The sequence below is a fragment of the Phalangium opilio genome, unplaced genomic scaffold, assembly GCF_054372755.1.
Source record: "Phalangium opilio isolate 3A_F unplaced genomic scaffold, DU_Popi_V2 ptg000098l_1, whole genome shotgun sequence".
In the NCBI taxonomy this organism is placed as follows: Eukaryota; Metazoa; Arthropoda; class Arachnida; order Opiliones; family Phalangiidae; genus Phalangium; species Phalangium opilio.
The window spans coordinates 79,783-92,634 of NW_028324201.1; the positions used below are offsets into that span (position 1 = coordinate 79,783).

At 37.0% G+C, this 12,852-nt stretch overlaps 1 long non-coding RNA gene across 1 annotated transcript; it reads right to left on the reverse strand.

Annotated features, from left to right (window-relative positions):
• Positions 1–9,177: 9,177 nt before the first annotated feature.
• On the reverse strand, positions 9,178–11,079 carry LOC149632491 (uncharacterized). The gene is made up of 3 exons (XR_016373593.1): positions 10,798–11,079; positions 9,704–10,702; positions 9,178–9,641 (listed from the first exon to the last, which is right to left on the reverse strand). It is a non-coding gene; the product is annotated as an uncharacterized LOC149632491 (long non-coding RNA).
• Between the last annotated feature and the right edge of the window lie 1,773 nt (positions 11,080–12,852).

Consider the following 12,852-nt stretch of genomic DNA (forward strand, 5'->3'; position numbering starts at 1 on the left):
GACACTTTGTTCGGTCTCCACTCTTTACCGCGATTTGTAGCCAAATTCCACATTTTAATTAGATCATCATTACCTTTACATTGAAAAAAGAATTAGTTAAATACCCCAGTCGCCCAAAAGGGCACTTTTTGTTAAGGTTTACAGTACCTTTCGGAAATAAATGTAAACTGTAGGAACCGTCTTGGGCTAGATTGTCACTACAACTTGAACATCCAAGAACCACGCATCGTTTATTATATGGCATTGTAAATAGATTCTGAAGAGATGCTTATTACTCGCAAGTCGCAACAGGTAATTTAGTTTTGAAAATACTCAAACCGACTAAACTTTATATTAAGCTCAAGATTAACGTGACAAATAGAGTTTTAGAAATCATTTTTAAAATAACAATCATGCCGAAATTATACTCTTTATTCCTACTAAGAGATCAGATAAACATATGTTTTGAACACCTTTTCCTCGAGATGTCGCTTTAGACAGAACAAACTTCCTATACCGCCACTTTTAAAATTATGTAGTTGTGATTGTTTCCTGCCATATAAATAAAGAAATATTGTAAACCTGTCTGTAACTGTTGTTCTTTCAATTATCTTATATTTTTGTTTTAAAACCACTGGAAAAGCTATATTAATGAAGAAAGTAAATTTACCGTATTCCCTGGTTTTATTCGCTGCGTTTAGCTACGTCCACCATAAAAGCGCTTTAGGTTACCGGTTACGTAGAAAGATAGGGCGAGCAGCGCGTGATCGAGTGGGCTATGACTAAACCGAGATCTTGGTAGTGGTTGCTGAACGCACTTACAATTTTCAAACAACGAGACGTTACCAAGTAAGCGGATTTATTTTTAAACTTACTACCATAGAATATGATTATAAATGGAAAATTTATTAAAAATTAGGCTTATTTTGTGATTAATTACTTATTTAGCAGCCTTTAGAGCACTTATGGGTTATAATTTCACTTTGAATTTTTTAAAACGTCTTTTTCAAAATATATAGGTTAAGCCTCGGTTAATGAGCGTTGCCTTCTTTCATGGCAGCAGCTAAGGCTTAGGGGTAGTAGAAAGCAGGCAGCGCTTGCCGGTTGGCTAATGGTGAAAAAAGTTTTAAAAGTACAGTACAGGCCCGTAATTAAGATAAACGTGTCTTCAAGAAACTTAGTTCGATTAATTCAAGAAATAATAATTCCACTTCACCCCATTTCTCCGGCCTGATTTTCAATCCCTTTAATATTTTTGGTGGTTGTGATTATTTTATGTAATCAAGTTGTTAATTGAGAAAAAAATATTTGTTCTTATATTTTTCTGTTAAAAGCATGGAAGTTTGTTCTTATATTTTTCCGTTAAAAGCACGGAAGTCTATTATTGAAGAAATAATGAGTTTGCTTTTTTTAAATCTGTTATGATAATAATATTTAATTTAAAGAAATTTGAAAATTTTAGCAATAGACCAGGAAATAATTGACATGATTGCGGAAAATATCATCTCACTAATTTTGATGTTTATTTGAAATAATGTACACAGAATGAAATCACAAAAAAGGATTAAATAAAGAAAAAATAAGTGAGGCTAACTTTTCAAAAGCGGTATTGATGTTACTTAAATTTGTAAAAATTAGGTAAACATTCATTTTGATGCAATTCTATAGTCATTCATTTTTTAATGACATAATGTTTATTAAAAATTACTCTTGCATTTAGTTGCTTTCTACATTTCTAGCCTGATAATTTTCAAGTTCTATTGCATGTTGTTTGCAATTGACGCAAAGCTTGAAAGAAATTTAAATTTCATTCTTCCCCTTTTTCTGGACTTGAAACATTAGATAACACAACAAATGTCTCTGGCGTCTACTGTTTAAAATTTAAAAAAAAAGCATTTCCCACTTTGTAAATTTATTTAAACCTATTATTCTTTTTAGGTTCAAGTTTTAATTGAAATGCAAGGCATCTAACTGACTGTTCTGTCCTCGTAGAAAATGTTGTTGAAAATAAACATTTACACTGAAAAAAAACTTCTGGGCCAAATGTCTATTTGCAAGATGAACAGTTTTATAAGATTAGTTTCTACTTCTTTTGCTAATGGGCGGTAGCTGACATCTTGATTTTGGTTCAACATTATCAGTGTAGATTCTACTTTGTGAATGCTAGGCGCTGAATTAAATAAGAGTTGTTTGACGTTTGTTTGTAATCAATGATCTCGGAATGTTTACGTCTCTAGCAGCAATACTCCAAAAATGTCTTTTGATTGAAACCAAACATTATTTAAGTTTAGTGTCCGAGTACCTTTTGTAGCCATTGTAATAACAGTTTGCGTATCTTTACATTTAGTGCCAAATTTTCTTGTTGCAATACTTATTCCTTCTTTAAATGGTGGCAGAACTGTACCTGGTGTACAAACTAACACCACTGTTACCTATATTTATGAATTAAACAATCCACTGTTGGTAACAAATAGTTTATAAATTCATAACGAAACATCACATTCTGACTGGACCAATAGAATAAAAATTGTTTTAACGAATGATGTGGTCTTCTACTAGGGCTAAGTTTCAGGAATTATATCACACACCTACACAATTTGTAGCATTTTAGTGACATTAACAAATAATTAAACCATGTATACCTCATATGGGAATGTTGAATTAACTGCGCTAACGCAAAGTAGCAAACACCACTCTTTTACTGCCGCAGAGAAAACACTCATTTTGTCACCTTTACAGTAGTATTTTGAAGTTCTCGAAAGTTTCACAGGGTGAAAAGAACTATCTTTATTTCAACGTCTTAATAAATTGAATAGATATGCTATTTTTTATTTCAAATTGGAAGCACACGATGTATACAGTTTATTATTAAACCTAGAGTTAGGACATTGTTTTAGCAGGAGACGAAGCAGACTATACAGAATTCCAAAACAGAGCTGGAAGTTACCTTTTTTAATCATCTTTAAAGAGGAAACACAGTATAAGGACTCTTTAAGGAGTAAAGAAAGACTATAATTGCATAGATTAACTAAAATACAACTTAAACTTTGGCCGTAAGGAACGTCGAAAAACTTACTTCTATCGAAATTAAAACCTCTATTAACTGTAATTATTTACCTGAATAACGTTTTTAAGCTAGATTCCCACTCGACCGAAAAAACCCGGCGGAAATCACACAGCCAACGGTAGAAATTTTAACTTACGCCGGCGTCCGGCGGTAGACCGTTCACACTACGACCGAATTTTCAGTTTGGCGGTAGATATTTTTGGGTCACGTGACAGATTTGAGTTGTTTCCACAACATCTATTTCACACTCTGAATTGCTATCATTGTCCCCTTGTCGCTTAGATCGTAAAATAACGGATATTTTCTAACCTCCTCAGTACAGTCTACCTTATTAACATCTTATCTCTTTTTACTTTCGTAAGTTTAATTTTTCTTTCTTGGTGGTATGTTTCCAATAAGCCTTGGTCAACCACAAAAAAATGGCGGCTATCAATCGATCTCGCGTGTGCGTGCGCTCTTGAAATTTATGACGTTGTCAGTGGGATAATTTCATTGGCTGAGACACCGGCGTAACGCCGAACACGACCGAAAAAATGGAACACAACTTACGCCCGACAGAACGGTAATTCCGTCGGACTCGGCGTAAATATTTTTCGGTCGAGCCCCTTTCTGCCGGGTTTCCGTCGTGTTTTCCGTCGAGTGGGAATCTAGCTTTAGACGAAAATTCGACCTGTTAACAAAGTATTTGTTTTTAAGGGTGTTATAGATAATTAGAAAATCTAAATAAAGGTGTTCAAGCTCGATTGAAATGTTACTGTCGTCTGCTACGAAATAAGGAATTTTCCACATAAAAGCAAACGTTTGAAATTTATCAACGTAACTTGTTAGCACGCGAAAACCTAGGCCGTTCTAGTTATCAACGAGAACGAAAATGGGGAAATGACTTGAAACGCGCTAGGAGGTTAGGCTGACTTCTGACCGAAAAGTAATTTTTTGACGTACTATCTTAATTAGATAAATTACAAAAGATAGAATTCCTTAATTAAAAATCAAAACAGGTAAGTTTTTCATTTAAAAAATGCTTGTTAATTTAGAAGTATTCCGAAAACTAACTTCGCTATAGTTTTTCCGTATGGCCTGTCTCAATTGCCTTAATGCTTTTTCTATGGGACGCTAACCCTAAAAACTGTGAATTTTCCTTTAACATTACGGAAGGGTGTCAAGTCATATCTACAAGGGCCTACCCGGCCCTGTAGAATATCACAGTCATTTATTACTTATTATTATGTACCTTCATTTATTTATTTTGTACGTTAAACGTACCAGTAAGGACCCGGTTATTAGATTGAGATTTAGATAGTAATGCTTGGTCTCATTATTTCAACCTGTTAAACCGTTTTTGAAGTGAATCGGTTACAGGGGGAAATAATTGGCGAGCTTGGCAGGACCCGACTACATTTAAGTTACTTAAACTTTAACATTCTGGTTACGTTCCCTTCAATGACTAAGCCTTCGTCTTAACTTGTTAGTACTAGTTTAGTATTGTTAACATGAGGCATACACGTGCACATACGTCGGATTCTGACTCAACACGGGTGGCGCTACCGCTAGTATGTTGGTTAGGCCGTCTTATCCTACGCGGAGAGATAGAAGAGAACAGTCTTCTTTGTCACGTGATAACTTCCGTTCGGGACAAAATCAGGCTCGACTTTCAGCTTCTGCCGCAACGTCTCAGTTAAACCAGTTAACTTTAACTAACCCTCCCGTTGTCTCTGCCGGAATCTGTACTGTTTCAAGTGCACCAATAGCTTCTAACCCAGTCACAGTAATTGCAACTTGATTTCATTCCTAATTTTAGTACTAGCATTTCTAATATTAGCGGTATTACTCAGTTTACAAATGTAATTGCGTCTACACCTAGGCTTACCACTGATATACATGTCCCTGTTAGTGTTGTAACTACGTCTTCGGTTTTTATGGGTGCTAGACCTAAAACTCCTACTACTAGAGTATTTGGTGGACAACCTAGGGTTTCCTCCAATATATTTAATATACCACCACCATCCTTTGGAAATATTTCGCAAACTGCAACTATTCCATTGGTAAGGGGCGTACAGAATCCTTTCTCAATTCCTGGACCTTTGCCACCAATTTCAACTCCCGTAACGGGATTGGGTAGTACGTTTTCCCATGGACAACCGCCTATGGTTTCTTCCTCAACAAATATTACTCCACAAACCTTTGAAAATATTCAATCGGCAATAGGCTTACAGATTCCTTTTACATTTTCTTGTCCTTCACCATCTGTTCCTCTTCAAGGAACTACACCAGTTCAGGGAATGGGAAATGTAACTGCCTATGGACCTTTTACTCCTACGCAAAGTATGGTAACCAATTTCGACACTATGCATAATGCAACCCTATCAAGCCTTAAACTCTCAGCTTCAAGTTTTAACTAATATAGTAGCTAACCTTGCGACAAATAACGCAACTGCTCAGAACATAACGGTTAATCCTGTTGTATTACCTAGTTCTAGCGCGGTTGGACCTAATCTTAAGTTTAATGGGAATAGTGCTGATGCTGCTGATTTCCTATTTCAATTGGATGGGGTGCAACGAGCACATGGGTTAAGCGACGCAGAAGTGTTCGGTTTAAATTGTTAGTGCCACGTTTTTGAAAAGTGGCTAATTTTCGTTTTAAAACATCAATTGGGTTATAATAACAGTAGATCCAAAGTAAAAAGTCTTATTGAAATTTATTCATTTTGTAATATGAAAAAGAAAATTGATATTTCACACACCTCATTAAGACGGAATAAATTATAAATAAACTCCTGGTGACTTCATAAGAGGTTCACAAGCGCGAGACAGATTTCATTACGAGAGCTAAGCCTATTTTCTAAACATGGCGCGCGCGTCAAATTCGTTCACTTTCAAAGCGCAACCTATCAATAAAAAATAGGACTTGCAGAGTCGCGGTTCACGCGCGCTCGAATCGTGACGTCACCAAGGGTATATGAAGTACTGCGAAATTTAACTGTCAAAATAGTTTTAAAAAATTCTGCGAGTAGGTTCTGAAAGCCGGGGTTTTAATAATATTTCAAAAATTATAATGCATTATATAAATAGATATTCTGAATCAGAAAGATTTGATATTTCAGATGGGAATAAAACCTTTTAGTTTTATATTTAGCGATTTTTGGTGACTCTAACACTTTAATGCCTACTTTCTTAATTGAGGGTGCACGATTTTGGTATCGTCAGGAACGTATGGATTTAGTGCCATGTTTAAATACTTTTAAATCACGATTTAGAGAGTACTTTATGTCTGCTGTTAAACAAAGGTTTATGAAAACCGCATTAATTTCTACTAAACAGAGACGTGATGAGAGCGTAGTTCACTTTTTCGAAAGGATGCAAGATTTGAATCTAGCTCTAAGAGATCCCCTTCCGGAAATGGAACTAGTGCCACTCTTGGAAGAAAACTTACTTCCAGACATAAATGTGTATTTACGTCACCAATGTTCTACTATTTCGGACTTGTTAGTAGTACAAGCAGAAATAATAGAAGCTAAAGTTAATCTAATTCTCGTAGATCCACCGAACCTTCTCGTAGTTCTTCTATAACATGCCATTAATGTGGGAAACAAGGGCATATAAGACCAAATTGTTCCAAATTAAAGCAAAATAAACCTACTACTCAAGGGAAGCAAAATAAGCCTAGAAGTAAGAAGGGAAACTAATGGGCAGGAATGCACGTAGAGGGCAAAAGATTAGAGGATAGAGTTACTCAATTACAGGCTGACATTCTTGCCGTTAGGGCTTAAATAGATCGTATGCAAGCCAAGCAACGACATTATTATAATCAGCGTAGAGAGGAGTGCGAATTAGATGTAGGAATGTATGTTTGGAAAGTCTTACACCCCCAATCCTATGGTGCTACTCACTTCTCAGCTAAATTGGCTCCCAAATGGAATGGTCCATATGGCATAGTTGAAAAACTGGAAGATTTACGTTATGTAATTGAGGAGGTCGCAACAGGGAAACGATCTTTGGACAAAATAGCCCATTTAAAGCTCTATAGTACCACTGATCGCTTTTTACAATCTTCCAGCCCCACCATGGATGACTCTGATCCAGAGGAACTGCGTGCTGTCTCGGACATCGACAGGCCTCGAACACCAGTCCGTCCTAGTACTTCAAGTCCTCCTGCAACGCCACATACTAGTCCGCAATGTTTTACCTTGCGTGATCTAGCTTATGGGCCGGGTCCAGTTCGACCATGTCCACCATCACCTCAACCAGGATCTAGTTCAGCGCCATAATTTGTTCCACCTTCAACATAGGAAGTCTTCTAACCGCAAACGCACGGCACCGTCGTCGTCTTCTTCTTCGGAGGAGGAGGTCAGGAACCCAAAATTGGCTCTTGTCCCTCTTGATATTGCAGAAGAAGATGCTGCACATTAGGATTCCCCACCTCATCATCTTTGGCAATATCCTTTGCTCACCAGACAAACCCTTCGTCCATTCCACCATGGTTTCATACGAAAATTGGTGCAGAGACGGGTTGTTCGGTCATGTGATACGTACCGGGACATTTATTATTACGCGCCGCAGCCGTTCAGACAAAAATTACGTTCCAGACGTGAAGTGGATGCCTACCTAAGGACGTATCCATTTCCTCATCTCACGTTTGAGAATTTTTATTATTGGATACATGTTATCTATGCTCCTCCTTGGGAGTTGACTCGATTAGCACGATAGCATGTTGATGATGAAGAAGAGGATAGGAAGGCTTTCTTTCCTCCTGTCATGTCTTTCACCCTTATTAAGCACCACAGCGATAGGGTTCGTTTTTAAAGTGTGGGGAAGTGTAGCGGATCAGCTACATGAGCCTTCACCAAAACATAAACAACACACATTTAAATAGTTAAAGAGAAACCCACTTTAGTGTTTTACCGTTCAGGTTAATAATCTTTTTCATTAGCCTATTGACTCATAGTTTATCAATAGCCGGATAGGTGGCGTACTATCGCACTACCTGAGCAACGCGTTAGGCCTGTCCGTGGGATATATAAAATCAGGTCTGCCATGCAGTACGGCTGGCAGTTCACATTAGTCTTTAGTAGTTTACAGTTAGTAGACGTCTAGTTAGGTAGTGGAGTTCGGTAGTTCTTTCCCTTAAACTAACATCTGTTTAAGTGTCAAGTTAGCTAGCTTGTATCAAAGCTTGCTCGCGTTTTTGTCCAGTTTGACAAACTCGTTCTTGCCCGAACCTACATCTTAACCAGTTCGCGCCGCGTTATTAGAGACAACACATAGAACACTTTCATGGCTCTATAAAACTTGGTAAGAGAGTTAATGTTTGCTATATAATCGAACCCTATTTACTGGCTCTACTTAAATACTTAAATATTACTAAAGCATTTTAAATATCATAGTCATTTATAAATTATTATTATGTACTTATAATTTATTTATTTTGTATGTAAAACGTACCAGAAAGGACCTGTGGCCGTATTCTGCAGAAAAGTTAAGCTCCTCCTTCTGCCCTTGGCTCTCTGGTTGGACCGTCGACCATTGCCCTTGGCCTTTTGATTGGCTACGTCTACCGATGACGTTACTTGCCTTGGCTCAGTGATTGGAGGTTCAACCGGCAAAAATAAGCCTTTGAATTCAGTTCAGTTTGAGTTTCAAGTTGAACCAAATTTCGGTGTAAGGTCAGTGTACAGTGTAAATTTGTCGCCAAAGGTCAGTGCTGCAACCTTTCACCGGAAACGTTTAAGCTATTAACGCCACCTATCATATGAACTGAATAGTAATTTCGTGCCGTCTGCTCTTTTTTAATTTTAAATGACGTCAACGTATTTGAGACAGCTGCTTGTTAAGGTAACACCGTTTAATGTTGAGTAAGTTATATATTTTCACATAAATAATGTGCTTGACATATTTGTATAAAAAATTAAAAACCAATAGTAATTGCCGAATTAAGTATTAAATGTCAAATCTTTCCCTGTTTCCATGTTGTTACTTTGATAACATCGAACCACAACTACCTAAGCGTAATGAAGGCATAACGTGAAGGGCACACAGATTTTTGTGTCAGTAATTTTATTGGTAATGGTGAAACAGTAATTTTTTCATTCCTGTGTAATTTATCTTCATTTTTTGAAGTTGTAATTACATGTATATTTATATTTTCTAACATTGGTAAGATTTATTTGTAGTTATTGTATTGAATTATACATAGTAATGAAACATGTTTAAAAAACTGAAAAAGGCGCCGCATTCCCTCTATGAGTTGAAGGTTGTACCCTTATTGGTCATCAGTGACTTAGGTAACACGCCCGAAGAGAGGACAACGATGTGATAACATATCACAAAGCAGATAAATGATGTCCACCGCTAACGGAGAACCCTTTCCCGAGGTGACAATGAAAGGCATTCCTCAACAATATTCCACTTGTTATAGAAGAACGTGAAGCTCTGCGTATTGCAAATTTGGTAAGTTCTCGTAATGTATTAACCATGTTATTAACATTATTTTTTGTTGCAGGTGGGTGCAAGCTTCTTGAATAGCCTTCCTCCAGTTTTTGCTGAAGATTCCTCAAAGAGCCTTCTGCTTTCCATGAACATGGTGCTCATCCACTTGCCACTGAAGAACACAGAAATGGTCATAAGAATGGTTTCTATTCAATGTAGGGTATAATAGTCCACCTTCTGAAAATTTCATTTGGACATTTTTTTGAGATAGAGGGTTGCTGCAAAGTCAGTTAACCATTAAGAGTTACTGCGGTGTCCTTTGAATTTTATTCTTCACGTCAACATTCCATTGTTCTTTTTTCCATCATTCCTTGCTATTGTTTCTGCATGAATGGCCTTCCTTTATTGTTTCATTTATAAATGGGCTAAACTTTCTTATAGCTTAGTCGCTGCCTAGTAAGAAAAGCAAAGAAACGCTCATAGCTTCCGCTAATGCATGTTTGGAGGCCCTACTCATGTTTGCGTCTGTTTGGCAAATAATGACTGAAAATGAAAGGTCTAGGAACGAATACGAAAAGCTAAGGTTTGAAAATTAAAGGTTTTGACTGGAAACCGAGAGTATTCAAGCCAACGTCATGACCGAAGTGAAACATTGCAACCTGAAAATAATGACTAGTTTTTGTTTTTTGAAGACATGCTCAAGCGAAGCATGTTCTACTTTACTGTAGATAATTTTCTAAATGCCATGATAGGTTGTTTGAATAACGTCTCCCTGTATTTCGATTATTTTCAATGCTCAATTTGGCATGCACTTTCTTCATGACGGCATGAACTCTCTCTGATTATTGTATTCTCCTTTGTGATTTTATAGAACTCATTGTAGATATTCTATTAATTCATTTTCACCTAAGTTTCTTTAATATCCAATTTGACACGTACTTTTTTTGATTCTCTCATTATAAATAGTTATTTTTTCGCGTTTAATTTATTTGCGTGTATTTTATGATTTATTTCTCGCATACGTGTTAGTTTACTGTTAACTTATATTGTAATTTAGTAGACGCTTCATTTAATAAGCTAATTAAATTTATTGCATGGGTTATATGCATGCATTGAATAATTTATTAGATAGACTTCATAACATTTTTTAAATTAGTTGGATTTTTGTTATCATTGACTGTTATTAAAAGGGGTTGTGAGCCTGTGTGGATAGTGCTCGTCATCCTCATAGAGCTAAGTGGAGCCGGGGAGGGGTTTAAAAAAAGACAAAGTCTGTTACCGCCTTTAATGCTTTAAAACCGTTAATGGCATGTTTTTAATCTGTTCACATTAGAATTATGTTGATGATGTCTAGCCTGTACTCAAGATGACATTATTTATAACCAGCATGCCAGCACCCAATCAGTCCCGATACGCTCTCAAACCCAAAAATTCGGCAATTTATTTTCCACTTGTATTAAATTTTACATATTTCTGACTGTCAAGAGTTCACTGCTTTTTTCTGTTGCATGATTGCAATTTACATCCTCCGAAGTCTTCATGACCACATACATATTTTAAATATAACTTAACTATTCTATTGTCATTCATTAGACCTATTTCAGATTTACCATATTCATATTATGAGAAACAAAGGGGTGATTATACCAATTGTTGCATACTGAAATGCTTACTTTTCAAGTAACTGTTCATTGGGAAGGTGTAAATATGGTTACTGGTTATGTTTTATAAGTTATGTCGATTTGCAGTTGTAAAGCGCTTCCGCGACTTCCGCGAGGCGCAAATGGCTTGATACTCAGTCTCTGGATAAGCTTTTTCGTCAGCAGTTGGAAGATATACCTCGTCTGAGAGAGGAAAGGATAAATATTGATTAAAGGGTATGGGTGTATCTCGCTCATCAACACACCATTCCATGAGAATACAGTGTGGAAAAGATCAGAGTGCCCAAATTTTTCGGACATTTTATAAAAAAAAAACTCGAGATCAACGAGGAAATTAATTGTAGTACATTTTCCAGACTCATGGAAATTTAACTAAAAAATTCTCTGGCATCCACTAAACAAATCGTTCATGTGGTTTCTAATTATCACAAAAATGAGAATTTTTAAGAAATCAATACAATAATGTTAATGAAAAATTAGATTTTGTATGATATCATAAATTTTGCAAGATTAATCCTGTGACAAACAGGAAATTAATGTCCTTTAGCGCAAATGTTCGATGTGTCTACCATCTTGATGTAGACATTCTTCAAGTCTACTGGCCATTGATTCGCGGGCGTGGCGAAGCATTCCTGGGGTGATGTTGGCAATGGCGATTCTTATTCTGGCTTTAAGGTCGTCGGGTGAATCTGGTTCAGTTGCGTATACCTTTCCCTTGAGGAAGAAATCTAACGGAGTTAGGTCAGGAGACCTTGGAGGCCAGGGCGTTGGTCCACCCCTACCAATCCATCGGTTAGGGAACTCGTTATTCAGCCACTCTCTTACGGGTACGGCGAAGTGCGGTGGCGCCATTCTGTTGGAACCACATATCCGTCACTACTGCCAATGGTAAATCATTAATGGCATCAGTAAATTCTTGACGCAAAAACTCCAAGTAACGTTGCCCGGTGATGTTCTCGTCAAAAATGAATGGGCCAATGATTCTGTCGCCAATGATGCCAACCCACACATTGGTTTTCAAACGCACCTGATAATAATGCTCCCGAAGCCAGTGAGGATTTTGCTGCGACCAATAGTGAAGGTTATGTCGGTTGACTGTTCCATCTTGATGGAATGTAGCTTCGTCAGAGAACATAACCTTGCTAAGGAAACCTGGCATTTGTTCATCGAGGAACCGCATTTGCATACAAAAGTCCTAAGATTGTCATCCCCTGTTAACGCTTGGTGTAGGTGATTTCTAAAAGGATAGAATCGGTTAAAGAATTCTCTGGCATCCACTAAACAAATCGTTCATGTAGTTTCAAATAATCACAAAAATGCGAAATTTTAATAAATCAATACAATAATGATAATGAAAAATTTGCTTTTTATCACAAATGTTGCAAGATTAATCCTGCAAGAAACAGGAAATTAATGTCCTTCTAACGACAACAAAAAACACCTACTGCCATGGAAGGCAGAACTATTGCGGCTGTTAACAAGGGTCAATGTGCATTAAGGGCTATTTTTTAGGTTCGTGGTCTCTAGGCCGTAAGTACGAGGTTATCTCACGGTAGTTTACTTCGGAAGTGTTCCCCACCTACGAAATTAATTAGCGTGGTACTTTGTTATGATGGCGCGTTTTACTAATCGCGAAAAGTTCGATATGATTTACGTTATGGGTGAATGCCGAGGAAATTCTCGCCTGGCAGTTATTTTGTACACCGAACGCTTTCCGAACCG